This window comes from Delphinapterus leucas, chromosome 18 (assembly GCF_059928025.1).
Source record: "Delphinapterus leucas isolate spDelLeu-1000000601 "Yukka" chromosome 18, BTC_Dleu_Yukka2, whole genome shotgun sequence".
In the NCBI taxonomy this organism is placed as follows: domain Eukaryota; kingdom Metazoa; phylum Chordata; class Mammalia; order Artiodactyla; family Monodontidae; genus Delphinapterus; species Delphinapterus leucas.
In genome coordinates, this window is record NC_143146.1 from 67,753,540 (window position 1) to 67,781,180 (window position 27,641).

General features: G+C 37.8%; 1 protein-coding gene across 1 annotated transcript in view; it reads right to left on the reverse strand.

Moving 5' to 3' along the window:
- The window catches only part of NBEA (neurobeachin), a 620,750-nt gene that overhangs the window by 119,484 nt on the left and 473,625 nt on the right, over positions 1-27,641 (reverse strand). The window lies entirely within an intron of this gene.

Below are 27,641 nucleotides of genomic sequence, written 5' to 3' on the forward strand. Positions count from 1 at the left end.
AAAATGAATAGTTTAAAGGGAAGTGTCAGTCAGTTAAATACGTGTCTAAGCTCAGTGTGACAATATCTTAGACAGTGCTGTATAAAACTCAGTAAATTAGGGATTATCTTCCTGAATTCATGATATATCACAATATTGCCAATCATTTGATTCTGTATATTTGCAAATTTTCTACCTTTCTAAACTTTTAGTTGGCTCATGAAGAAATGAAGGAACATAAAAGTTATATGTTCAAGGTGACCCTGTGACTTAAAATAGAAAACGTGTTATGCTTTTGTGGTCTTCTGGACCACGTGGCCTGACATACACTTTTGGTTCTTTTCTAATGTCACTTTTCCTCCCTCTTCCTTGCTTAACGAAAGCCCACTTAGCCCCAAAGTGTCCATGTGGTCAGCCCCAGGCAAGGGACCATGACTGATCTAAGCCAGGGGTCAAAGAACATTTTTGGTAAAAGGCCAAATAGTAAAAATTTTAGGCCTTGCAGGCCATCTGTCCTTCTCACAACTATTCAGCTTTGCCACTGTGGTGTGAAAGCAATCACAGCCAGTGTGCAAATAAATGGGCATGACCTTATTTATAACAATGGCCTGAATTTGTTTCTGAGGTCAGAGTTTGTCTGATCCATGGTCTAAGCTAATCATGATAAAGTTATTCTTTGCTTTTTCCAAATTCCCTTGCATCTAGGGGCAAGGACATTTGACCCAGAACTGGCTAATGAGAACAAAACCAGTCATTTGGGGATGTTTCAGAAAAGCTGATAAAATGAGTCATATGTAGCTGGCACACTCCTTTCTCTTCCTTGCTTGAATGGAGATATAATGGCAGAAACTATAGCAGCAATTGTGTAGCCATTAGAGGAAGGCCAAGGGAATCCCAGCAAGGTTGGCGCTAATATTGTTACTGAAACAGTCTCAGCAACTATCCATATCTGGACTTATTCTTCCATGATACAGATAAATCCATATTTGATTAACCCACTGCAATCAAATCTGCAACACTTTCCTTCCTGATAACACCAATGTATTTTAACAATACATAAACACATTCTCTACTTGCACTGGTGTACCCTGTATATTCTACTACACTTATATTTGCTTCGGTGAAAGCAGAAACTAGTTACTGAGTTTTACATACATGATATTCCTTAAGGTTTGAGAACAAGTTATGAAGTCCTTTTTCACATTTCCTTTCTCTAGGAATTATATATCTCTGTGTGTATATTATATATTATATAATTATAATTATATATAATCTATTCATCTTTTTATTGTTTGAAAATTCCATTTTCTAGCTCCTTAATTCAGTTTTCGTCTTTCTCTACACACTGGAAGGTTTTGGGAGGCAGTCAGACATCTGTTTAAATCATGAAACATTTTGAAGGCAGTCACAGACCTATTTAAAACTTGGCTCTGCTATTTACTAGCTATAGGAACTTGGAAAAATTATTTAACTCTATCTGATTTTTGTCACCTGAAAAACAGTGATAATAATACTCATTACTGGTTAATTTAAGTGGAGACAAGGAATGTAAAGTGCATGGCCTAGCTATTGTTTAAGTTCTGTTTATATGTCCTTTCTGTTGAGCATAAAGTGACAACTGTTTTTCAGTTTCTACATGTAAAACTTCTTTTTATACATTTCACAAAAGGATTACAGTGACTTGCCACAATTTACATTAATACATTCTTACCTGGGTGCAACAGTTTCCAGATTTGAATTTCATAGACTAGCATAATTTTCTTTAAATGGAAAGAGTACTAATACAGGGTTGATAACTCTTATTTTGTCAGGTAGGAATAATTTTAAGACAGAACAGCCACAACAACAAAAACTATCTTTCACTATGACCATTATTTCACTAATATATGTATATTTTATATATATATATATATATATATATATATATATATATAAAGGCCATTTGAAAACCCAAAGAGTAAAATGAGTATAATCTCAGAAAAAAGGAGAGATCTTCCCATGAAAGCTGTGTTGGCACCCTTATACTAAATCTGGTATGCCAGGAGGATGGATGGAGATTATATATATATAATATATATTATATATAATATTTTATATATTATATTATATATAAAATATGTATAATATTTATATATAATATGCATATTAGGCTGTATACAATATATATAGGGATATATTAGTGTGTGGGTATATATATAAACACATATATACACACACTAATATTATCTTTCTCTTTGGGAACCATGATGCAGTGAACATTTGACCAAGTATTCCTTTCCATTAAGCATGTTATCAGTTTATTTTACTTCTAGCAGGCAGGTGGCTCTCAAACACATAGAAGTTGGTTTGACTCCTTAAGTGCCCCATGCAAAACTCTCTTACCAACTGCGCCAGTTATCAAATTATTGCTTCCCAGCTCCAAATTCACCCTTAATTGTTTATCTTGTGAAAGTGAATCTGTGCCCTTTATTTTCCTTTGCTAGCCGACACCATGTCGAGGTCTATCAGGAAAGGACTCTGAAGAGATGATGCAGAAGAAAGGGGGTTTTCTTCCTGGTTCCGTGTGCTCACCTAGCAGGTCCCTGCAGAGCGTGGGCTTCTCCAGTGCCCGGCTCCTGCAGTGTGTGATGGCTGACAGCACCCAGTGACCAGCAGTTTTCTCCAGTAGCCCCCTGCCCCAGACAGTTTTGTAACAGAGTGCTCTGGTGAGAACCCTCCCATAAACAGATTCACCAACTCCCTAGAGGGTGGTTTTCGGGGAAGTTCCAAAAGGCAGAGCTCCAGCGAGCTCCCTCAGCAGGGCACCAGAGTGACTTCTATACCACGAAGGGAACTATAGCCATGTCCTCCCTAACAAAGCCAGGAGGCCTCTTCTTGGGTTCAATGTCAGCTCAAAAGACAGTGGCTGCTCCTCATATGTGCTGTTTCCTATATTTTTTAGAGTTCTTTTTATTTCTTACTAACCATTCCCTGTTTCTCCAATATCCCGTTATAATTTATAATTATTTCTGTTTTTATAAATTATAACACTTCCCCTGTTTAAATTGCTATGTGGCCTCTTTCTCTTGACTGGATCCAAACTGATACAGGAACTCAATCAGTTCTCCTACCACCGCTTTCACAGCTCCAGGTTGGGACCACAACGGTCCTCAGGGACCCTCAGGAGCAAGAAAAAAAGGAAACTGAGATAATCAGAGGAACTCAGTAAAGCCTGGAGGCAAAGGGTAAAAGGAGACAGAATAAAATTAAAAGAAAATTATTTTGCTAGCAGCTAATAAACAGCTCAGGAGGCAAATTCCAAAAGATAGACCCAAAGGTCCAAGCTATTTTGAACAAGGGCAGCATCATCTGAACGAGTGGTACAGTCCTTACCAGAGGGGCCAAGGGAAAGAAAATTTTACTTTACAGTCACCCATGTGACAGTTCAGCTTTTGAAATCCTTTAAAGAGGCTGATAAAAGACAATGCTCTGAGATGTTCATAATTCCCTGCCGGGAAACCCAACAGAGCCTAGAGTCCTTTTGTTTTTTTTACAGCAAGCCACCTCCTACTTTCTCTTCTTGTTTCCTTCAAGATTGATTATGGAATGAAACTCTCCTAAATTTTTTTATTAAAAAAGTTTTGGCTGGCATCCAGCTTAGAGTTACCATGTACTAACCTCCAATATCTCTTCTATGACATCACTGTGTTTGAATTCTGTGCCTGGCACTTATTTATTTTTTTGCTTGTTTTTGTCAGTCCCCTCCCTGTGACGTGAAAGTTCCACGAGAACAAGGCCCTCATCTATCTTATTTACTGCTCAATACAGAGAGCTTAGAGCAGTGCCTGGCACAGATGTGCTCCATATACATTTGTTTGTTGAATAAATCAGCAAGAGAAACGGACGGAGATAATACATATGGGGAAGGTTACAAAGAGATCTTACAAAGTACGTGCATCTCTGACTCCTTTGCTGAACTGGAAAAAGCTTTCCAGTTTCGCCTCAGACTTCTCGTGTTTATTATCCTACTGGTGGAGCCCATCAGAGGTCTCTTCTGTCTTTAGATTTAATGAAGATCTAAACGAAGTGATCTAAATAGAATAACTGGTTTCTCTTTTCTAGTAGTTTAATCTGTACCCACAAGGAACTCTAGATTGGGTTATGCCCCACCTCGGAAGACTCTGTCCCCATAAAAAGGATTCCTTCACTCTAGAGGGTTGCGCTAAGGTGTTTTAGTTCATAGACTTACGCCTCGCACTTAAGAAAAATGTATACTGAGGTGTGTCGCAGAATATCATCTGACACCTCTCTTGAGCAACAATTTTATTCCTGATAAGTAATTAGACTTTTTTTGTAGTGAAATTAATATAGATAGGATGGAATATAAAAAGTAAAAAAAAATGATGAATGGTTGAGACAAACCACTAGCATTCAAACAAATTTTGTGATTGCCATGACCGCCTGGGACCATACCCCGAGTCCCCTTTCCTCTCCTCTCCTCATATGCAACGAGAGGGTAACCAAGAGAGAGCTCACCTACACACACTTGGCGGCTCGTGGAGGCTTAAATTAGAAAGCTGTTAGACTGGAGGCAGAGTGATCGGTTAGGACGCTGCTTCGGGCAAGTGATGAGGAGTTTAATCAGTTTGTATACGCTTCAAAAGTGCAAAGGAATATCATTTATAGTTGATTAAATACTGAGTTTATGGCATGTTTATATAAAAATCTGGGCATGAAGCCTACATCTGAAATATGACCTGATACTCTAAAATTGCCTGTAGTTTATTTATACCTTTACTAGTTACATAGTGTTCTGTAAGTTTCAGGACCTTCTATAATAACTCTTTAGGCTACTTTTTCATTATAGTCCAAGGTATTTTTCTAAACCATATAAGTACTTTCATTTATACTTGAGGTTTGTGGTTTTGTTTTCTTTCTTAAGTCGACCTTCCCATATCATCTGGTTTGTGCTTGCTGGTCTCTCCAAATTATTTAATATACTATGAAATCAATCAACAAATGCTAGCTAGCCTACTCAGTTTCATTTCATGACAATTGAATAAAGATAACTTTTATTACATCATATAGGTCGTAAATAAGAAAATTAAAGCATCTTGATCACGAATTTTATGCAACTTCTGTGATTGTCTTAAGCGACCACTGAGCTGTTTTGAGCTAAGGGCTTAATATCCAAAAGAAGTGAAGGGAGAGAGAGATCATGCTGGCTTTATACCCTGAGGTCTGTCCCACTCACTTATGAACTGAAGCACACAGGACATAATATAAAACAAATGTAATAGAGACCCCTTGTAAACCACTTTGCCCAAATGTGTGCTTAACACATATTATTTGATGACTGTGTTGAAGAAAAATAGGGTTGTCGTGCATTCATGTGTATCAGACATGCACATTTGTCAGAAACATGGGTATGGCTGTCAAATCAGTTTCATCTTTTTTTCTTTTAAAGTCAGCTAATATTGTGTGACCTAAAAAGTACTTGTTTAGTGAGAGCTTTGCTGATCTCAAATCATCTGATGCATATATTAGAACAAGTATTTGGATATGAAAAAACTAAATTTTGCTTCAAGTTATATTTTCTGTTAAGAATTGATGAAAATGGTGTGAACGGGTGGAGAGACATGCCCTGTTCAGTGTTCTTGAGGCCGTCATATCCAACAGACACTTGCAGCTTGAACAGTTTAACTAAAGGGCTGTTAGTGCAACAGAAAGCTGTAACCCCCATTACTTTTATACTTCTGTACGAGTTATCAATGATTCTGGATGGAACAAATATATTCAGGACGGAATAGCTCAAGAGTAATTTGAGGTTTGCGTTCATACGTGATCATCCCTGCTCTTTGCCCTTTTGCCAGATGAACGAAGAGGAGTCTGATGCCCAGAAGGAAAGCAGAACCACAAACTGGAAGAAGTTTGGGCTCTAAAATGACCGTGTGGAAGATCACCTCTGGCTGTCAGTTACTGCCATGGTACATGGGGTGAGGAAGTGGGAAGCAGCAAAAACAGCAAGACGTTTGGAACTCCTTGCTTCCAGTTCTCTCCACCTGCCTTCGTGATACTATTTCCTCACCAAAGGCACGGAGAGCATAAGATACAAGAAATAATTATTTAGAAGCGTATGGAAAAAAGGAAATAGCAACACAATGGACTAGCCTCTTCTAACTGGGCAATGAATAACTCTCCAGGAAGTAAGTTAGGTACGCATAACTTAAGAGTAAGTTTCCAGATCCTTAACTTCTTAAAATCTATCTGCCTGAAAATGAACAGGTGAGGGAAATACAGGTTCTCTTTCCCATCTCTCTTTTCCCACTGCCCTTCTCCAATTAACAAAAAAGGGTGGGGGGCTCTCTATGGTGTATTATCTGGGGTATAAAATCTGTTGAGGGGCTAGGAGCCTCAAATAACGGACAATTCAAAATTCTGATGGAAGTGCTGGAAAATTGTATGTCCTTAATGACTGGATTAAAAAAAAATCTTTTTGCAAGTTAAATGGTTTCCTAATTCTTTACTTTCAAAGAGTTGAAGTTGGATCTAATCAGGCTGTCAGTTGGGAGATAATTAAAAATAATTTTTCACGATAGATCACTAGGTGATTTCTAGCATACAACTTAGAAGTGGTACAAAAAGCTATATGAATACGGTGTAATAAAACTTCAACATCCTTCTATTTATTTACAATTTAAAACTGTGAACAAGATTTTTCAAGATATCTACAAAAAATAAAGTTGGAAACTACAAAGAGGTATCACCACACACTGGTCATAATGGCCATCACCAAAAAGCTTACAAATAATAAATGCTGGAGAGGGTGTAGAGAAAAATGAACCCTCCTACACTGTTGGCAAGAATATAAATTGGTGCAGCCACTATGGAAAGCAGTATGGTGGTTCCTTAAAAAACTGAAAATAGAGTTACCATATGATCCAGCAATCCCACTCCTGGGCATATATCCGGAGAACTATAACTTGAAAAGATACATGCATCCCAATGTTCATTGCAGCACTATTTATAATAGCCAAGACATGAAAGCAACCTAAATGTCCATCAACAGATGAATGGAGAAAGAGGATGTGGTATATATACACAATGGAATATTACTCAGCCATAAAAGAGAATGAAATAATGCCATTTACAGCAACACAGATGGACCTAGAGATTATCATACTAAGTGAAGTAAGCCAGACAGAGAAAAACAAGTATCAGATGATATGGCTTATATGTGGAACCTAAAAATATATATACAAATGAACTTATTTTCAGAACAGAAATAGACTCAGACGTGGAAAACAAATTTATGGTTACCAAAGGGGGAAGGGATAAATTAGGAGTTTGGGATTAACATTTACACACTACTATATATAAAATAGATAACCAACAAGGACCTACTGTATAGCATAGGGAACAATACTCAATATCTTGTAATAACCTATAAGGGAAAAGAATCTGCAAAAGAGTATATATATATATATATATATATATATATATATAAAAGAAACTGAATCACTTTGTTGTATACCTGAAACTACCATAACATTGTAAATCAACTATACTTCGATTTAAAAAAAAGAAAATTAGGAGTAGCTTAAATATTGATTCCTGTACTGTTCTAGCAATAAATAATATTCATATTATTGAATGGTGGATATACTAACCATTCATCTCATTAAGAGATGAATTTCCAGTAGCATTTTACTTTTCATGTTTAATAATTATTTTTCAAAGCTCACAATATATTTATGTTGTATGATTGTAAGCTGATAATATTTGTAATAATAATTTGTTCCAGAATAAAAATGTTAAGCACGTCGAATTTTATGGCTTTAGGAGTTAAAAATATTAAAATTTTAATTCACTAGTACATGCTTTCTGCATATTAGTAGAATATAATGATCAATATAAGACTTTCAAGCATAAAATATTTTTAGAATAGATACATTTTGGGGAGGGAATCAAATGGAAATATTTGTTGAGTGAGAAAGAGGAATTATATAAAATGTCCATTTGAAAAAAGAGGTTATTTGTACATTTTAAAGCGCATGATGATGGTAACCAAACCATTATTCTTTTGGATATATTTGATTCTATTGGGCATATCTGAAAAGTGAATAAGAATTTTATTTTAAAATATCAATGTGTAGGAACGTGTTGGATACCACATCTTTAAAAAAGTTTTAAACTTACGAAAAAATTTAAATGTTAACTTAAACATGTGTAATATGGTATAAAATACTTTACAGGGTAGGTGAAAAAAAGGGGACAATTACAATGGACCCACCCTGTACAATAAAGAAAACCTCAAATATCTGATGGAAGAGTCTTACTTTAGCCTCTTATCCAATCAATAATGAATACAGTCATCAAAATAAAACTGTCAGGGGTAGGCACTATAATCAGTAAAATCTAAAATGGACCAAAAAATGATCATTGAATCAAAGCTTTTCACTAAAACTTAGATGGAAAAGAATCAATCCTGATGAAAATAAATAATTCATGTAATATAAAATTGAAATGGAAAAAACTGAAAATGGCTTAACTGTGAAGTAAATGAAAACGATCAAGAAATTAAGCTAGGGACTTCCCTCATGGCGCAGTGGTTAAGAATCCGCCTGCCAATGCAGGGGACACAGGTTCGAGCCCTGGTCCGGGAAGATCCCACATGCCGCGGAGCAACTAAGCCCGGGCGCCACAAGTAGGGAGCCGGCGAGCCACAACTACTGAAGCTTGCACGCCTAGAGCCCGTGGTCTGCAATAAGAGAAGCCACTGTAATGAGAAGCCCGTGCGCCGCAACAAAAAGTAGCTTCCGCTCGCCGCAACTAGAGAATGCCCATGCACAGCAACAAAGACCCAACGCAGCCAAAAATAAATTTAAAAATCTAAAAAAAAAAAGAAAAGAAATTAAACTGGCAAAATGATGGTTTTCAGGAAATACATTTTCAATGAAAACTGAACAATATGTACTATATTGCTATACTTCTGAGGTTAAATATTCATAAACACAGCCACTATCACTATATGGCTTAAAATTACAGGGTCAAAATATCGTATAATTGGGAAAAATTTAGGCAGCCCACCTACAGAGAGCTTTTTATTTCACAACCTTGCATTTTGCTCTAATTCATGAATTTATGTACCTGCTTCTCCCAGATTTGAAGCCTCCCTAGGGTCTGCCTCTCTTACTAGCTGTGAGACCTCAGGCAAGTTAGTTCATTTTTAATTCTTAAGTTTCCATATCATAAGATGGGAGAAATGATAGTACCTAACCTCCCAGGGTAGTTGTGAGAATTGAATGAAATAACTCTTTAAAAAGTGCTTAGTACAGTGCCTGGCACACAGGACGTGCTTAACAAACGTTAGCCTCCTACTCTAATTAGTGTCTACTTTCTTGGGTGTATCTGTACAGACATACACATGAACACTCACTCAGCGCGTCTCCGGTTTTAACTTTCATTAATGACACTGCCAGCAAGGGAGGAGAAAACCTGGGCCATAGCATATGACCTTTAAAACCAACAGCCACAGCTCTTGCTTCCTTGGTGGCAGTTTGCATTCTAGAAGTTTTCCGAAATCACAGTACTAACCTCTAACTAGAAAGCCTAACTATCTGGGACGTCAGCTACCACTCCCATTGTTAGTAGTGATAACTCTAGGAAGGTTTCTTCCTATCTAAGAAACAGCCTATAATCGGGCCAGCTCTTGCTACCAAACTTGCCCTCATGATTTATCAATTAATTTTTTAGCGACGCTCACTTAACAAGTATTTATTGAATTACCACCATGAGCCGCTGGCGAATGAGAGGCAGAGTCCCTGACTTCAAAGAGTTCAGTCTCTTGGAGACTCACCAGCAGTGGGGAAGGTGGGGGAAAGCAGGGAAGGAAGAGGGTCTCAAGCAGAAGGAACATGTATGTAAATATGGTGCTTTGGGGAATGCGTCCAGGAAGTCTGGAACATAGATTATAAAGAGGAGAGAGGTGAAAAATAACATTAAAATAATAAAAAGTGGATAGGAAGACAGGATGTGGGGCTAGATCATGTAATTCAAGTTAAAAGAGTTTGGTCTGAGAGCAATGATGAGCCCCTGTGCTAAACAAAGATGTGAGATGATTAAATTCACGCTTTAGAAATCACTGCTGTGACTACAGTGTAGAGCCTGTTTTGACTGGAGAAGGGCAATACTGTTTCAATAATCTATGCAAATGCTATTTTATAGTCACTAGTAGAAAACCATGAACTCTTTCAAAAAAAAAGTATTATTTGTACCACTCCAATAGTATCTCTCACACTGTGGGAAGTACTTTAAAAATGATCTATTTTATTACATACTTCCTCCCAACTGTAGAGTTCATGAGTGTAGAGACTAGGTTGATGCCATTTTGTAGTCCTTATAGAATCAGCACATGAAAGGAACTCAATCAATTTTGTGGAATAGAATATTTTAAAATTTAACTTACAAACTTTGATTTGCAGCTGGAGTCCTCTGTGCCTACTTCATCTTCAAAGGCATGTAACTCTCAAAATTACAGTAAAACTCTCAAAATTAAAAAATGATATTGGCAAGGTTGCTTCATTTTTGTCCTGCTCGTGAATGTTCCCATGTGTAAATATTATGTATTTGGCTATGTTTCCTCATTTTCTCAAATTTGGCAAACTCTGAAATCTTGTATTTGTCCCTCTGCTGTAATTTTACAAAGGGAAGGGATGGGGGAGGCAGAACGCTACACTATTGGAAGGAAACTATTTTCTAGTTTCTAACACTCACGTTCACTTCCACACTTTCCTTTGTATTATTCTGCATAGTGACGAATTTTAATATATATTTAAAACAAATATGACATATATATTTAATATGACAAATATATTTAAAACAAAAAATGACAAATCGTTATATATCTCCAAATAATCCTATCAGATTATTTGGGTTTCTGGGTGAGAGGTTTCTCTTTGAATCAATTTGGTAATAGGGTCTGATTGTGTAGATACTATAAATTACCAGCACAAATTGTTTTCTGTTTTTGGAAATATTTCTTACTAAAGTTTTAGATATAGTAAGAAATGATACAAGATTAGACGGGGGAGTTGCAGTAGTTATTGCTGCAATAGTGAAATCAGTCTTAACAGAGCAGACATAATGGAGAATTGCTTTTCACTAGAGATCTAGTTATGGTAAGGAGAGAAATCTTTTAGAATATTAATTTTTTTTTTACTTTCCAATTTTTATTTTAGAAAATGTAAAACAAAAAATTTAAAAGTAGTGAGAAATGCATAATGAAGAGAGAATTTTTTTTAATTTAAGGGTGAAACATTTTTCTCTAGTTAACATTTATTTATATCTTCCTGAAAAAAAACGGCATGCAATACAAACACTAGTGCACTTTTTAATTCATACCCATTACAGCTTCAAACACTTAAAAAAAGTTTGGATCTCAGCACATCAATGAAAATCCTAATACAGTTTAAAAAGCGTATATATGTATGGTATATAAGTATTTAAGAAGTGGCCACTACTAGTATTAATAGTGGTAGAAAACCCCATATTAAACCACAAGGTGCATTACACCCAGCTCTTACGTTGTAACCATGCCGATCACTTTCAGCTCCCAAATGTGCCATGTTCTACTCTGTCACGCTTCTGTGCCCTTGAACACAGTGTTTCTTCCGCCTGGCAGATCCCTCCCTATTCTGTTCTTCTGATTAACTCCTATTAACGACTAAGCAAGAAGAGCCTGCTGCTCCCTCTGAGAACCCTCTACCCAACTCTGACACTCACCAAACCATTATTACCACGGTTGGTTTACTTGCAAACCTGTGAACCCCCTGATAGCCAGAATTTTCAATGCATCTCTGCGGTTTTCATACGTAGCACAAAGCCCAGCACAGAGCAGTCATTTATTGGTAGTGATTAATTATGAATGCTTTTATTGATCTATATTTAGTAATACTCATGTACAGAAAAGCTATCAATTTACAAGGTCTATATTAATTAAAAGCCATCCTATTAAGGTCGTCCAGAGTTGATTCCCAATTTATTATGTACTGGACAGGACATGGAAAGTGTCCCCTCCTGGTAAATTCCTTTTTACCATGTTGATTACCTGACCCCACCACTCTGGCCTTGGTGGACAGAACCGGGATGGACAGCTCATATAAAGTAGTTATCTAAGTATCAATAGAGTAGCCACAACTAGTGGCCGTGAGAATCCTGTCCATCACAGCCATGCTATTATGAATGCTGGCAGGCTGACCCCATCAGATAATCTTTCTTAATGATTTCAATGTGAGATATTCAGGGAAAATTTTAAGCAGGAGGGTGGGAAGAAGCCAAAAGATGGAGAAGGCAGTCACCAGAAATCATAAGGCAGCAGGAATTCTGAGGAAGCAGAAGCCAAGACATAAAGAGATGAGCCTAATGGTAGATGCAACCATCTCCTGCTCCAAACACATCTGGGACCACTTTGCTCTCTTGGCTCCAGTCCCACTGGTCTTCTTCCAGTCTTCTGTCCATACCATGTTGTTTTCTGTCACAGGGCCAATGCACATATTCTTCCCTCTCTGGAAACAGTTCCCCTCCCCTATCTGCCTACTTCACTTCTACTCATCCTTGAGCTCTCCTGACTTCCTATTTTCACAACCGACCTCTCCCGCTAGGTAAAATCGCCCTAACACACACTCTCATAGCACCACACGAGAGAAGGTCTCTTCACAGCACTTACCGCAAACGCAATTTTGCACATTTATTATGTAATTTATTAATGTAATCTCCCTCACTCTGTGGCCATTTGTTTCTGCTCACTACTGTATTGCTTGGCACAGTGCCTGGCACATCACAGAAACTCAATAAACATTCTGTTGAATGAATAAATTTAAGGTATATTTAAAGTCAGTTGGTCTGTAGTAGCAAAAATATAAACAAAGACAGAGAGTAACCAGCACTATAATGTTAATGGGTGGCTGAGGTTGAAGGGACATTTAAAAGACTCAATCATTGGAACTCAGATGGAATTCCAGTTTTGAAGAAGGCCTGATGAGACATTCCCATTCGTACTTTACTATGATTTCCTACCATAAACTCTGTAGTAGACACTACTGCTCACCCACTCAGGATCTACTCTGGCTTCCCCTCCCCTCCACCTTCCTGACTAACAGAACCCTGATGGTGTTCAGTTAGTGACCTCTTCCATGCACTTCTGAGCCAGGGTGCACCGACCTCATGGACAGTTCCAGAGGTGATCAGGCTTTGAAAAGTGTCCCCATTCTTAAGAGGGCACCAATGAAAGAGATGCTGCCTCTTTCCTCTAGACATTCTTGTGCTTAGGTTGATTTCGAGGAGTGTTGAAGCCACGTTGCTATTGGTGTGAGAATGAGGACAAACCAAGGATGACAGAGTAGAGATGGGGAATGAACCTGGGTTCCTGAAAACATCCAGAAGCAGCTGAATCAATCAACCCAAGACACTAATATAATTCAGGACTTACTATTTTATGATAAATACACATATACACACATACATACATATATACGTATAAAGCCATTAGAGTTAGGGTATCTATTACTTGCCGCTGAGTTAGGGTATCTATTACTTGCCGCTGAAAGTTTTCTGATGCAAACTCTTATTACCTGATGTAACTTTCATGCCTCTGTTATTTGAAGAAGGAAAAAGCCTGACTAATACACAAACACCCACACACCCCACAAAATAGGAGATTTCTGTGCCATCTGCTCATGTTCCTGTGAACCTAAACTAAAACTAAACTAAAAAATAAAGTCTATTAAAATTTTGAAAAATATGCAGACAGTGGGGCTTCCCTGGTGGCGGAGTGGCTGAGAATCTGCCTGCCAATGCAGGGGACACGGGTTCAAGCCCTGGTCCGGGAAGATCTCACATGCCGCGGAGCAACTAAGCCGGTGCGCCACAACTACTGAGCCTGTGCCTTAGAGCCCGCGAGCCACAACTACTGAAGCCCGCGCGCCTAGAGCCCGTGCTCCGCAACAAGAGAAGCCACCACAATGAGAAGCCCGTGCACCGCAACAAAGACCCAACACAGTCAAAAATAAAATAAATAAAATTTAAAAATATATGCATGCATTAAACATTTCCATACTTTGTATATACTCTTGAATAGCTTCCCCTCCTTGTCTGCCTGATAAAGCCCTACCATGTAATAAAAACTTGCTGTTCAAAAAACATTTCCTCAAAAAATATTTACCATTTATCAAGGATCTGCCAGGTGGGTGCCAGGCTCATCAGGAACCAGGAAGACAGTATGGATGTGAACAGTTTTTCAAGTTTTAAAGACTTCTCTTTTTCAGTGAAAATTAGTAATTGAAGACTACTTTCCTACAATACCAGTTCAAAGTTTTCAAAGTGTGTTTTTACTTGAAAACCTGAGTATTCCTGGGCACTCACCGGTGCATCCTTGGGGTTCATAAGAATCTGTTTTTCTTTCTCTCAAAGCGAGATCTCTTCTCGAATTACTATCTCCCAAAGAGCAGCCATAGAATGAAACCCAATCTTCATGCAGGGAATTTGCATTTGGAAAGTCCTTTAGATTGGGTCTTATTTTAATGTGTATCTGCTCACCACAGGATGAGGGTTACCCTTGACACATTTCTTCATACTACCAGTATGTAGCAATAAGCATGCACTTTATTAGCACTTAGTTTGGTGGACTAGGCTCATTTTTTAAGTATTGGACATTAGAGGATGATATATGGACTGAAGTCTGAATCAACCACTTCCGAGCTGTGTAACTTGGGACCGTTCCCTAACATAACTGGGACACAGTTTCCACTTACATGAAATGCGAATGATCACATCCACTGTGGTATTAAATGAAAAAACATATAAAGTGTCGAGTGGAGAGGTTGGCACAAAGGTAGTGCTACATAAGTGTGTTGAACAAATGAACTCACAACCTCCCCACCAGGACCTTAAGTGAAACCTGCAGTCAGGAGTGACAAGAGCACCCCCTCCTGTGGTCTCAGCCCAGATCCTTTTCCTGTGTGCATTGTTCTCTGATCCACACTCTGCTTCTGCAGTTCACATTGGTTCAACTGTCTGGTTATTTGCAAGAATTTGTTCTTGTATTCTACTTCCTAGATGACTTTGAGTGTTCTTTCTGCTGTGTTTGAAGTTTAAGCTTTTAAAAAAAAATCTTACTGCTTCAGCTAGAGACAATTCAGCTACTGAATTCCCTGTTATTTTTATTTCCACTCTCAAATTTCTATATTAGAGGATAATTAACAGCTCTTCAAAAAATGCAACTCAGTTTAAATGTAAACAGCTCGGTAAACACCCCTTGCTTTTACATGAACGTCTTCCACAAATATCTGTAATTGGAGGCAAAAGGAGATTTAGAGATCTCCCAACTTTTGTTGGCAATGAAAATAGTATTTCCAGGGTTAGGCATCCCCAAAGGACTCTTCTACACCACTGAAATGTCCTAAGACTACTTTTCTTTCTTCTGTTTACTTTATATTCCTTGGTCGTAAACCTGTGGATTTGCAGCAACATACTGCTTTGCTGAGAACTTGCCATTTATCTGTTTTACCTGATTATCATGGTCAAATACCTCTCCCCAGGCAAAGGCTGTCAGCAGCACATATCATTTGCTCACCAAACAAAAATTTAGCACCTACTAGGTTCCAGATATCGTGCTAGGTGATGGGAAAACACTGGTGAATAAGACAAGGATGGTCCCTCCTTTTACGAAGCTTGTACTGTCTATTAATGTCTTTATAATTGATTGATATAATAATTCTATTTTACTGGGATGTTGACAAAAATTAAATTGGTTACTGTATTTAACAAGTGTCTCCACTATAAGTACCAGAGATCCCCTTTCTATAGGCAAGAGGCTGTCCAGAGCATTCCCTGAAGAAAGGATTAACTGAAACATTGATTTCAAACTTAGCTCTCAATGAATGGTAGCTCTGCTGATCACTGTGATGCCACTGAGACCATTGAAAGGAGCGCAGTTATAAGATTAAATCTGCATTTTAGAAAGGCCACTTTGGAAGCAGTGAGGGAGAGGACTTGGAAGGATGCTAAACTGGAAATCTGCATTGTGCCAGTAGGAAATGAAGGAAGTCTAAACTAAGACAGCTGCCGTAGGTAGGAAGAGAAAGGGAAAGAGTATAAAGATATTTATGAGACAGAATGAATAGGACTTGAATGTTTTTGTTTTGTTTTATGTTGAGGTAAAGAAATGAAAGGAATTAAAACTTGTAAGATTTTCTGGTTCCAGTGACTACGTGAGTGGTACTCTCCACCACATTCTGGGATTAGGGTTACTGGCAGATGACGAGTGTTGTGAAAAAGATAAGAGGTTCAGTCCAGACGTCAGATATGACCATCACTCCACTTGTGACTGATGGTCATGCTTTGCACAAGCATGAACTTGTGCAAAGAAAATGTGTTGTCCACAAAAACAGTTAACCTATCGACACTTGGCTACTTTAAAGAGACGATAACAAGTAAATAAAATATTAATAAATTAAGTATCTAATTTGTTATTAAAGTTTTGCTCTCCACTAATAACATAAATAAACCTAATGGGACTTCCCTGGTGGGGCAGTGGTTAAGAATCCGCCTGCCAATGCAAGGGACACGGGTTCGAGCCCTGGTCTGGGAAGATCCCACATGCCGCGGAGCAACTAAGCCCATGTGCCACAACTACTGAGCCTGCGCTCTAGAGCCCGTGAGCCACAACTACTGAGCCCACGCACCACAACTACTGAAGCCTACGTGCCTAGAGCCCGTGCTCCACAACAGGAGAAGCCATTGCAATGAGAAGCCCGTGCACCTCAATGAAGAGTAGTCCTGCTCGCCGCAACTAGAGAAAGCCCACGCGCAGCAATGAAGACCCAAAGCAGCCAAAAATAAATAAATAAATTTATTTTAAAAATAAACCTAATAATATTATTTTCTCCAGATATGGAGGTTATTTATAGGTCTCAGCCTTAACCCCGTCTTACTGCTGAGTGTTTTTCCCCTGGTGCTCGCCACAGTGTCTGGCACAAAGCAGTGAGGGCAGTTCCATGGAGCTCCACTGCATGTTTCTCCAATATTCATGTTTTAGTAAATAAATAAAAATGTATACTAGAGACATCCACATAACAAACTAATTTATAAATAAGGTAGCTCTTGTGTTATAGAATTCTACATGGGAGAGGTACTATGAAGTGTAAGTATATTTAGCTAATTATAAGTTATGTCATATAGTTAACAATTTTTTTTTTATGCCAGAGCAGAAAGATTCTTGTTGGGTAGGTAGGTAAATTAAAGTGATTCTTATCCTTATAACTAATGCCCCTATGACTTGGGCAGGGGGAATTCCATAGAGGAATAATCTAGATGGGAAGTAGGGAGAAAAGGAGATATACCTATATGTATATAATTTCCATAATATATGTCTGTATGATGTCTAATACACAAAAATAGATACCTGAGATTAATTGTACTATTTATCAATAATCTCCTCCTACAGACATTAAAATTTTGCTTAAAAAAAAGTCAAACTGGACTTCCCTGGTGGCGCAGTGGTTAAGAATCCGCCTGCCAATGCAGGGGACATGGGTTCGAGCCCTGGTCTGGGAAGATCTCACATGCCGCGGAGCAACTAAGCCCGTATGCCACAGCTGCTGGGCCTGCGCTCTAGAGCCCGCGAGCCACAACGACTAAGCCCGTGAGCCTAGAGTCCACGCACCGCAACGAAGAGTAGCCCCCGCTCGCCGCAACTAGAGAAAGCCCACACACAGCAGCAAAGACCCAATGCAGCCAAAAAAAACAAATAAATAAGTAAATTTATTTTTTAAAAAAGTAAAACAGAAAAGTCACAAACTGTACAAATGGCTCTTTTTTTTTTTTTTTTTTGCAGTACACGGGCCTCTCACTGCTGCGGCCTCTCCCGCTGTGGAGCACAGGCTCCAGACTCGCAGGCTCAGCGGCCATGGCTCACGGGCCCCAGCCGCTCCGCGGCATGTGGGATCTTCCCGGACCGGGGCACGAACCCGTGTTCCCTGCATTGGCAGGCGGACTCTCAACCACTGCGCCACCAGGGAAGCCCAAAATGGCTCTTTCTTGATTAAAAACATGATTAACCTCACCCAGAGTAGAAGTGAAACTATATGGGGATGTTATTTTTAGCCACAAGATTGGCAAATATGTAAAAGTTTAATAATACTGAGCTTGTAAGGAAAACGGGCAATCATAATACTGCTGGTGGAAGTGCAGGTTAATATAACTTATATCGAGAAAATTTTGTCATTACCTATCGAAAACTTCAAATACATATTCCCCTTGACATAGCACTTTCATTTCTAGGAATTTATCCTGTGGATATACGCCCAAGAAAGCAAGATGAAATATGTACCAGATTCTTCACTGAAGAATTGTTTATATATAAAAAAAAAGGAATGGAAGGAAATGCCCATCAATGGGAGGGAGTGGGAAGGTGCTAAATCAAAAAATTATTAAATAAAAAATTTTAAAAATAATTTAAGTATGGACTAAGCTTACATTACTCGAGGTGGCTTTAAAAAGAGAATACAAAGTTACAAATAAAAATTGGCTATGTAAGTGAATATTTAGAATGAGAAAGAAAATAATTACAACAAATACTGGAGGCTTAGAAAATGTAGGTTGTTTTTTTCCTGAAGTCTCTTAAGGCAATTGCGTAAAGCGAGATGACAACACAATCCTTGGCAACTCTTATCTCTCACAAGGCCCTGTAGAGTAAGGGGCCCTGATGCTGAAGCTTCATTAGCTTGTAGATTACAGTAAAACTACAAGTAAATCTAGGTGCATCAATGATGATGCATATGCTCAAACTAATTTCTAATTATTGCCATTTTTAAATTTAATTTCTCAATATACATTTTAAATTTCTTTTTATAAATGTGCCAATACAGATCAGAAATGTCAGGTATGTCTTAAAGAGGTAATAACTTCCTTAAGTTTACCATACCTATAACAAAGCTCTTTGACATCACAAGCATTATATTTAGTATTAATATTAAGCATATATTTAATAGTAAGCATATTAATTTATTTTAATTAACATTAAAATAATATATTAATGTCATTTTTATTAGTAGTAAAATACCTAATGTATGTTCAACGTTATATTTCAAAGTATTTAAAAGATCTTTGGATATACATGGAAAAATACCTATTTTCTTCCCCATTTAAAAAAAAAAAAAAGAAAGGATTAATGCTTTCTTGCTTAAGGACTGATGTGCCTGTGTTCAGCTGCTTTAAACTAGCTTTGCCTGAAAGGTATTTTTCACATGATGAGGAAAAAGATATTTTAATGCATTTTGAAATAAAAGTTCTAACCTCTAATAAATACCTAAGCATCTAAGCATTAAAATGAAATTCAACAGTAAATCAAAGCTAAATAAAAATTACATTTCCTTCAACTTTTTAGCTCCAAGATAGGGTTTTACAAAGTAATATTAAAAAGAAAGTTTAATATATGATGGCTGACAATTTCAAACTAATCCCTACTCTACTTTCTCTTTCTTTTCTGAACCACTGAAGCAAAGTCCAATAGACAGCAGAAGATGAATCTCAGGTCCAGTACAAGCTTTTCAAGCCTAATCAAATGGGTGTAAAAACATACATAAAAAGATGAAAGTACTTTGCTTTTACATATGGCAAAATAAATCAGCGAAAAGCTGAAAAAAGAAGTGAGATGTTCCATAGGGGCAGGTTAAGTCTGATGCTAATGCTTACTTAAAATGGTGACAGTCTGGAGTGGTGAAGCCTTGCTGGGCTGCTTTAATTTCTCCCTGGAATAGCTCTCTCCCAACCTTCTGCAGCACATCAAAGTCTCAGGAGCTCAATTAAAATTGGATTATATTGAAATGCTCTATCTATGGGAACTGTGTGCTCACTAACACTTTTCTCTCAGTAATATTCCAGATGACAGTTGCCCATCCCGATTTAAACAGTTGTCATAGAGACGGGGAACTAAAGCAGCAGAAACTAACAATACAAAGGAAAGGTAAGGGCTAAGATTTCTGTGAATGAGGAGCTTGTTTTTTTTCAGCAACACAGTTTATTACACCAATGACAAAGTACAAGAGACACAAACAGTGTTACATTTTGTGTCTTGCATGTGAATGGAACGATAGCTAACGGTAGCATTACGATTATGTCAAGATATACAGCCAAATGTTTCCTATTTGGGCGTGTTCTGCTTACTAAAAATTAAAATCAATTGTTTCTCCCAATGGAAAGCAGCTATCAGACACTATGAGAGTAAAGAGACTGCCTGTGGCCAGCAAGTCTATAAAGTAAAGATGTCAATATCTACTTTTTAATTGCAGGTAAACCCAGAAAGAATAATTTCTTGGCTAAAGATTTTTTTCTTCCTTTCCAACAACACAGTTTTAAAAGTTTAAATTTGGGGTTGAAATGATAAATTATGACCTGTATGCATGTATGTTTCCAATGCACACCAATTTTTGGTAAACCCGGTTAACTTTAAAAAGCGCCCTATCATTGACATTAAAAAAACAAAAGTATTTCTAAATTTGATTTTGGAATTTATTTCTGGTTTTAATTAGCAGGTATTCTATAATCTTCTATAATTTCTTTTCCTGACATCAAAGCCTAACAACATGGGTGGAAAACTCTGTCAGCTCCCTAAAAGCCCAAGAATGAAGACAGCTTAAATTTCTGGCAGTTCTAAAGAGCAATGTATTTGAGAGTGTGAGCTGCTACTAATGATACTATGTTCTCATGTAGATGGCATGTCTCTGGCACTGGGAAAACTCTTAACCTTTCTTGTAATTGGCTTATCGCAAGTCCTAAGGTTGTTTTTCCAACCATTGTGCAGATCACTGTGGAAATAAACGAACTATTGCTCTTTTATAGAGTACTGTGCTGTTTTTTGCTTTTAAGATCTCAATACCTGGGGTTCTTTTTCTCTTGGGAAGACTCTGTTAGGATTTTGAAGTGGCAACAAGGCAGAGTGCACAAAGTGCAGGCCAAGAGGGAAGGAAACAAAAATGTGTCAGAAAATCTAAAAACCGCACAGATCAAAATTTGTCAAAACAAGGCCCTGGTTTAAACCAACAAGAAAAGGCCCCTAAAGCTTGGGACTTGACAAAGCACAGACTTTTTATTTATTTATTTATTTATTTATTTATTTATTTATTTATTTATTTATTTTTAGCCCAGCTGTAGAAAACACCATCTAATGAACCTGTCTGGGGCGGCTGTCCCCATCCTGTCAGGCATGTCAGGAAATGACAAGCACTGGGGACAGGCCGCCGCCAGTCATAGACAGGCCTGCCAGCTGGAGAGTTCAGCCCCAATCTAATCACACCACCAGAAAATAACTTTCACGCTTTCAGCTTGACAGGATGGACTCGAGGAAAAAAAATTAGGGTTGGAAACAATGCTTTTTGTTTCAATTACATATCATTTTTACACAGTAATTAAAAGGAATCTACTGACACACACGATCCATGTTACTTCATATTAATGCAACAAAATGTAAATGTCATTATTAGAAACAGATATAAAGGTTACTTTGATAATATGGACACAGAAATGGGAAGTAAGACCACCTCTGTCTCTTTCCATACATATGCTGTATCATATTGGAAATTTAACATTGTTATCAGTTCCGTTTATTGTTATGATAATTGGTTATCTTCAAAGAATTTTCTTGTAAAGATCACCAGGTAACAGTGGTACTGATTTTATTTCTTGTGTTTTGAAAACCAGTATGTATGAAGAGAGTAATAGGGTAAAACTAGTATTTTCACATGGCATATTTCCTGCATTTGTGATGTCGGGAAAACGTGTCATTATGAACAAACACAATCCAGTGAAGACATTACGACTTGGATTGTGTTTATATTATACAACTTGACACAAGGGACTCAAAAGTGAAGCACTGTGATAAAAATCACAATCTGATTAATTTCCGTGAATCAGATCGTTGTTTCAGCAGCAGGTAGCTCATCATATAAGTATGCTCAGTTTACACGTAACTGAAGTTACATGTAATATGTGTAGGTCAACACTTTGTTCATGACATGACCACATATAAATAAATGATCATATACAAAATATACCTACACTCAGTAGTGCTTTTCAGTCACATTTTCCAAGGAGTAACTGCAAGCATTGGCACCAAAACAAAAAAGTCAAATACAAGGTTCTGTGTGTGTTTGTGTGTATATAAATGTACAGAACAGGTTGAAAGTGTTATTTATTCTGATTGCTAAAAGTAGACTCCCACTGCCACTTATTATTATTATTTTTTTTTAATTTTTTTTTGCGGTACGCGGGCCTGTCACTGTTTTGGCCTCTCCCGTTGCGGAGCACAGGCTCCGGACGCGCAGGCTCAGCGGCCATGGCTCACGGGCGCAGCCGCTCCGCGGCATGTGGGATCTTCCCAGACCGGGGCACGAACCCGTGTCCCCTGCAGCGGCAGGCGGACTCTCAACCACTGCGCTACCAGGGAAGCCCCTGCCACTTATTTTTAAAGTCATGAGTCACAAGATTCAATTTAATGGTAGTAAAATTACACTAAATATTAATATATTACTGAAAATGTCACTACTGAAAATATGGAGTTGCCATCTATGAACGGCCATTCACTAGTCTGGCCAACTCGGTTAACTTAAGCAACCTCTCTGAGCCAGTTTCCTCATCTATAAAATGGTGGAAATGATGTCTGCTCCACAGGATTGTTGTGGATTAGATAGCGGGCATAGGGTATCTAGCACAATGCCTAAAATACGTGATTAACAAAGTTACTACCATATTTCACTTAAGAGAATCCAAAGCACAAACCATTAAAAATTGGGTTTTACCCCCTAAAAATAATACTCCCTCTGGAGAGCATATGGGGCTAGATATTGCTTCTACTGTATAAAGGACAAGTTTTTCATAATAACCCAATCACACTGAAACCACAGTAAGTAAACAGAATGCAGTACCCAAGATGGGAATATGTCCAAACTATGGTTATCACCCTTACTCTCCCAAAAAGGACCATAACAACCTCAATGAATACAGGAGAATAGGACTTACTGATAGCTTCTCTGTCCTGATAATTGAGGTGAAGTGGACATGCATTTAAAATTTCATATTTTCTTACACAAAATACAAGTTTCTAACATATAATGATTTTATTCAAGCTTTCATGTATAATTTTATCATTAGTTTGCTCAGTACTGCTTTCCTGCTGCATTATTTAATTCCTTTCAGTCATGTAGGAGAGTAAGGAGAGCTATGGCCTACTGACCTCAATTTTCACTTAAAGAAACAAATTTCTTTTTTGCAAACTAAGACAATTTTTCTCCTGTCAACCTTGTTTTAAAATATTAATCTTATTCCCATTACAGTAAATATTCATATTTCTCATCCAGATTTGCTTACAATTGCAACTTTAATCAAGTTATGAAATTGCTTGTCCTTAGTTTACCTATCTCAAAGAAAAGATGAAAAATAAATATTTTCAATGAATTATCTTTGCTACTCTGTAAATGCACTTAAAAACATCTTTTTTATTTCTGTTTGGCATCAACTAACATCTGGAAAGAGAACAAAACAAGGCAAACAGAGTCTGATTATAGGTTTTCTTGATGATAACTAGATACACTATTTCTGGAAATCTATGGCCTACCCTTCTGTTAAAAGCCATCATAATGGATGTACTTATTCTTGGAGTAAAATTGTTGGATATATGAAAGACTAAAAGTTCAGTAGGAAGTCTAAATTGAACATGATCGAATTACTATAAAGCATCCATAAAAATAACATGGAATTCCTAGGGAAAGAAGGAAGAAAACAGAACCATGGTAGAGTACAACTTGCATCTGTAATGTTTTCTTTCATAAAAAATGATCAGAAGCAAATATGGCAGAATTTTACAGTATGTTAAAGTTAGGCATTGGATACATGGCATTGGTTATATTACTCTGATTTTCTCTGCTGATGTATTTCATAATAAGATAATTTAAAATATTAACAAAACAACATTAAAAGTACTGAATACATGCTTTCATATCTATCTCTCTATAGGTTTACCAAACATTTTCACATGTTCAACTTTATTTGATCATCACAAAATCGCTGTGTGATGGGTAGGGGCAGAATTTTTATTCCCATTTTACCAGTGAGATGGAAAAGACATTAATGATGTTAGCGTATTTCCATCAAGGTAAAAAAAACCTGAGCGCTGGTGGAGCTGAGACTAGAGCCTCAGAGTTTCCATATAGTATACACTTTCCCATAAATATGGTCCAGTTTTCTCAAATTTATTTCATTAATACAGTAACATTTGCAATGATCTCTATAATCATTTAATGTGTATCTTGGTAAACATTCAATGATTTGATATATAAGGCACTAAAGCAAAGCAGCTATATTAAGCAATAACATTTAGTAGGCTTGGATAGTAACTCATTTCTGATAAGCATTAATTTGCCTTAAATATTTTCTGAAACACAGTAGGACACCAAAAAGTAAAGAGTAATTAATAAATTTTGTGATTCAGGGACTTTCCTGGTGGCGCGGTGGTTAAGAATCCGCCTGCCAATGCAGGGGACATGGGTTCGAGCCCTGGGAAGGGAAGATCCCACATGCCGCAGAGATTCTAAGCCCGTGCACCACAACTACTGAGCCTGTGCTCTAGAGCCCGAGAGACACAACTACTGAGCCCGCATGCTGCAACTACTGAAGCCCTCATGCCTAGAGCCCGTGCTCCACAACAAGAGAAGCCACCGCAATGAGAAGCCTGTGTACCGCAACGAAGAGTAGCCCCCGCTTGCTACAGCTAGAGAAAGCCCGCGCACAGCACCGAAGACCCAACACAGCCAATGAATAACTAAATAAATATGTAAAAACATAAATAAATAAATTTCGTGATTCAGCGTAATTCTAAATAAATGACATCAATTTTAGTTCTCTATGTAAAAAAAAAAAAGGTCCACATCAAGGGTCAGAATACACTGTGCCCTACGTTTATAATGCTGTCTAGATAAAAGCCTCCTAATCATTCATCCAGGCAGCTATTCTCAAAATAGTACCTTGCCTGCTCATTAGGAACATCCAGATAAGCGCCTGCAGTTTCAACTCTTCAACATTGTGTAAACAAACCTTTATTGGGAAGAGAGTTGTTTTATACTTTTCCGTGATATAGAAATCAATACGTTTAATTATAAAATTCACATTTACATGCACTAATTAATGTGTGGTTTTTTTTGTTTGTTTGTTTTTTTTGCAGTACGGGGGCCTCTCACTGTTGTGGCCTCTCCCGTTGCGGAGCACAGGCTCCGGACGCGCAGGCTCAGCGGCCATGGCTCACGGGCCCAGCTGCTCCGCGGCATGTGGGATCTTCCCGGACCAGGGCACGAACCCGTGTCCCCTGCATCGGCAGGCGGACTCTCAACCACTGCGCCACCAGGGAAGCCCTAATTAATGTTATTTTTAATAATATAAAAATAAAATCCAAGTGATGTATTATGGCATTTGTGTTTTCCTTGGAAAATAGTTACTTTATTGGGTTTGCTGGCTAAAAATGACAAAGTCAATGTTGAAATAAAGGAATTTAGGGACTTCCCTGGTGGTCCAGTGGCTAAGACTCCACGCTCCCAATGCAGGGGGCCCGGGTTCGATCCCTGGTCGGGGAACTGGATCCCACCTGCTGCAACTAAGAGCCCACATGCCGCAACTAAAAGATCCCGCACACCGCAACTGTGCCACTAAGACCCGGCACAGCCACACATATATATAAATAAACAAAATATTTTAAAAAAAAAAAGAAAGAAAGGAATTTTAAAGTGACAATATTGTTCAATGACATAGAAGTTGATACAGAATTTACTCTAACTGGAATAAATAATCTATGAATTTAATACGTTGAGGATGGTCCCATAAATGGAGTTTATAGGAAACACTGCTAGGCACTTGGAGGAGTGGAAGAAAGAGAGTCATAGGAGATGGGATAAGGGAAGGGCTTTGGGGGCACTCCCTGTACCCTTTTCCTCACTCACATTACATTGCTCATTGCTGACTAGTTGTTTGGACCATAGCCAAAGGATTTGACTTGTTCCTTTGGAGCATAGTCAAAAAGAGAAGGCTCTTTCTTTCTTTTTTAACCTCTAGCACAGTTCTTCCTTATGGATTCCGAGTTGGCTGCAACTGTGGTGTAGACTTGGAGGGAGCAAGTGAGGCTCTGCAGTCTCTTCTCTGCAATGCCCCAAGGAAACAGTGTTTCACCAGAGACATCCTACCAAGGTTCATTTGGGTTATTATCACTTTTTTAGGAATGAGCACAGCAACAGAGCGTTCAGGAAAAAATGAAACAATGAATATTAAAACATTACCATGGAATGTGATGAAAACAGACTGGCAATTTAAGTTCTTAGTTTTTTGTGTGTGTTTTTTTTATTGGGGTATAGTTGCTTTATTAAGTTCTTAGTTTTAAATGTTTTCATCTATCAAAAAAGAAAATGCATGAATCAAGCATTCATTTTAATCTTAAAAAAGAACATATCAAAGGAAAAAAGCAGAAAGAAGGAAACATAGTTAGAATAAAAATAAAATCTTTGGAAAGTTAAAAAGTAAAAATTTTGAAAGTCTAAAAAATGGTTCTTTGAAAAGACAAGTAAAAAAAAATCACTTGGTAAGTATCTTTAAAATAGAGGAAAAAAAGAGTATACAAATCTAAAGAGTAGGGCTGTAACAATGGATATAGAAAGGCGCTTAAAATTAGAAATGAATACTCTGAAAAACTGTATGTATTTTAAAATAATTTCTATTATACAATGTTAAGCAGCTCCCAGGAGAGACAAGTATTGCTTAGATAGTAACTAAATCGGTGTCCTGGAGAGATCTCTTCCACCACAGAGTTCCCACTTCAAGCTACTGTCTCTCAAATCTGAGGGTCCAGCCCAGACCTCCCACAAGTCACAGACGCATTGCCCACTGTCCCCCAGACCTCTTCAGCTGAATGTCTCACAGGAAACTCAATGCAATAGGTCCAAAATGAAACTTATGTTTTCCTTAAAACTTGCTCTTCTTTCTTAAGGAAAGTAAACAAGTGCTCAGTCATTCTGAGGTCAGACAGAAATGAGTGTGAAAATTAACTTTGCACTTTATGAGTTATGTGATTACATGCAAAGTACCTAAATTCTTGAAGGTGCGTGCTTCTCGTCTATAAAACAGTGAAAACAAGATAAAATTCATAGAGACATTATGATGATTAAATAAACAATGACTAGGAAGGCCTCTAGCACAGTGCTTTTGTGTAACATAATTATTCAGAAAATGTGGTAACTATTACAGTGGTAAAGTTCCTATTATCATCTTAATGAATGGCACCATTATTCATGAAGTAAAGCTGAAAATCTGGGACTTATCTATAAACATTTTTGTTACTTCAGTTCCTATCTCCAACTGATGACTAAATCTTGTTGATTCTAGCTCCAAAATATTTCTCAAATCTGCCCTTTCCTCTCCATTGCCAGCGCTAAAGTCCTCACTTGGCCTACCGCAAGTCTCTTAACTGGGTCTCTAATGGGCTCTTATCCAGCCTTAGCAATGCCCTGGCCTCCAGCCCCCAGCACCTGAGAGCTCCACTGCTGCTGGATGTCAGCTTCCATCTCCAGGTTCCCCCCAGGCCACTGTCCCCCACA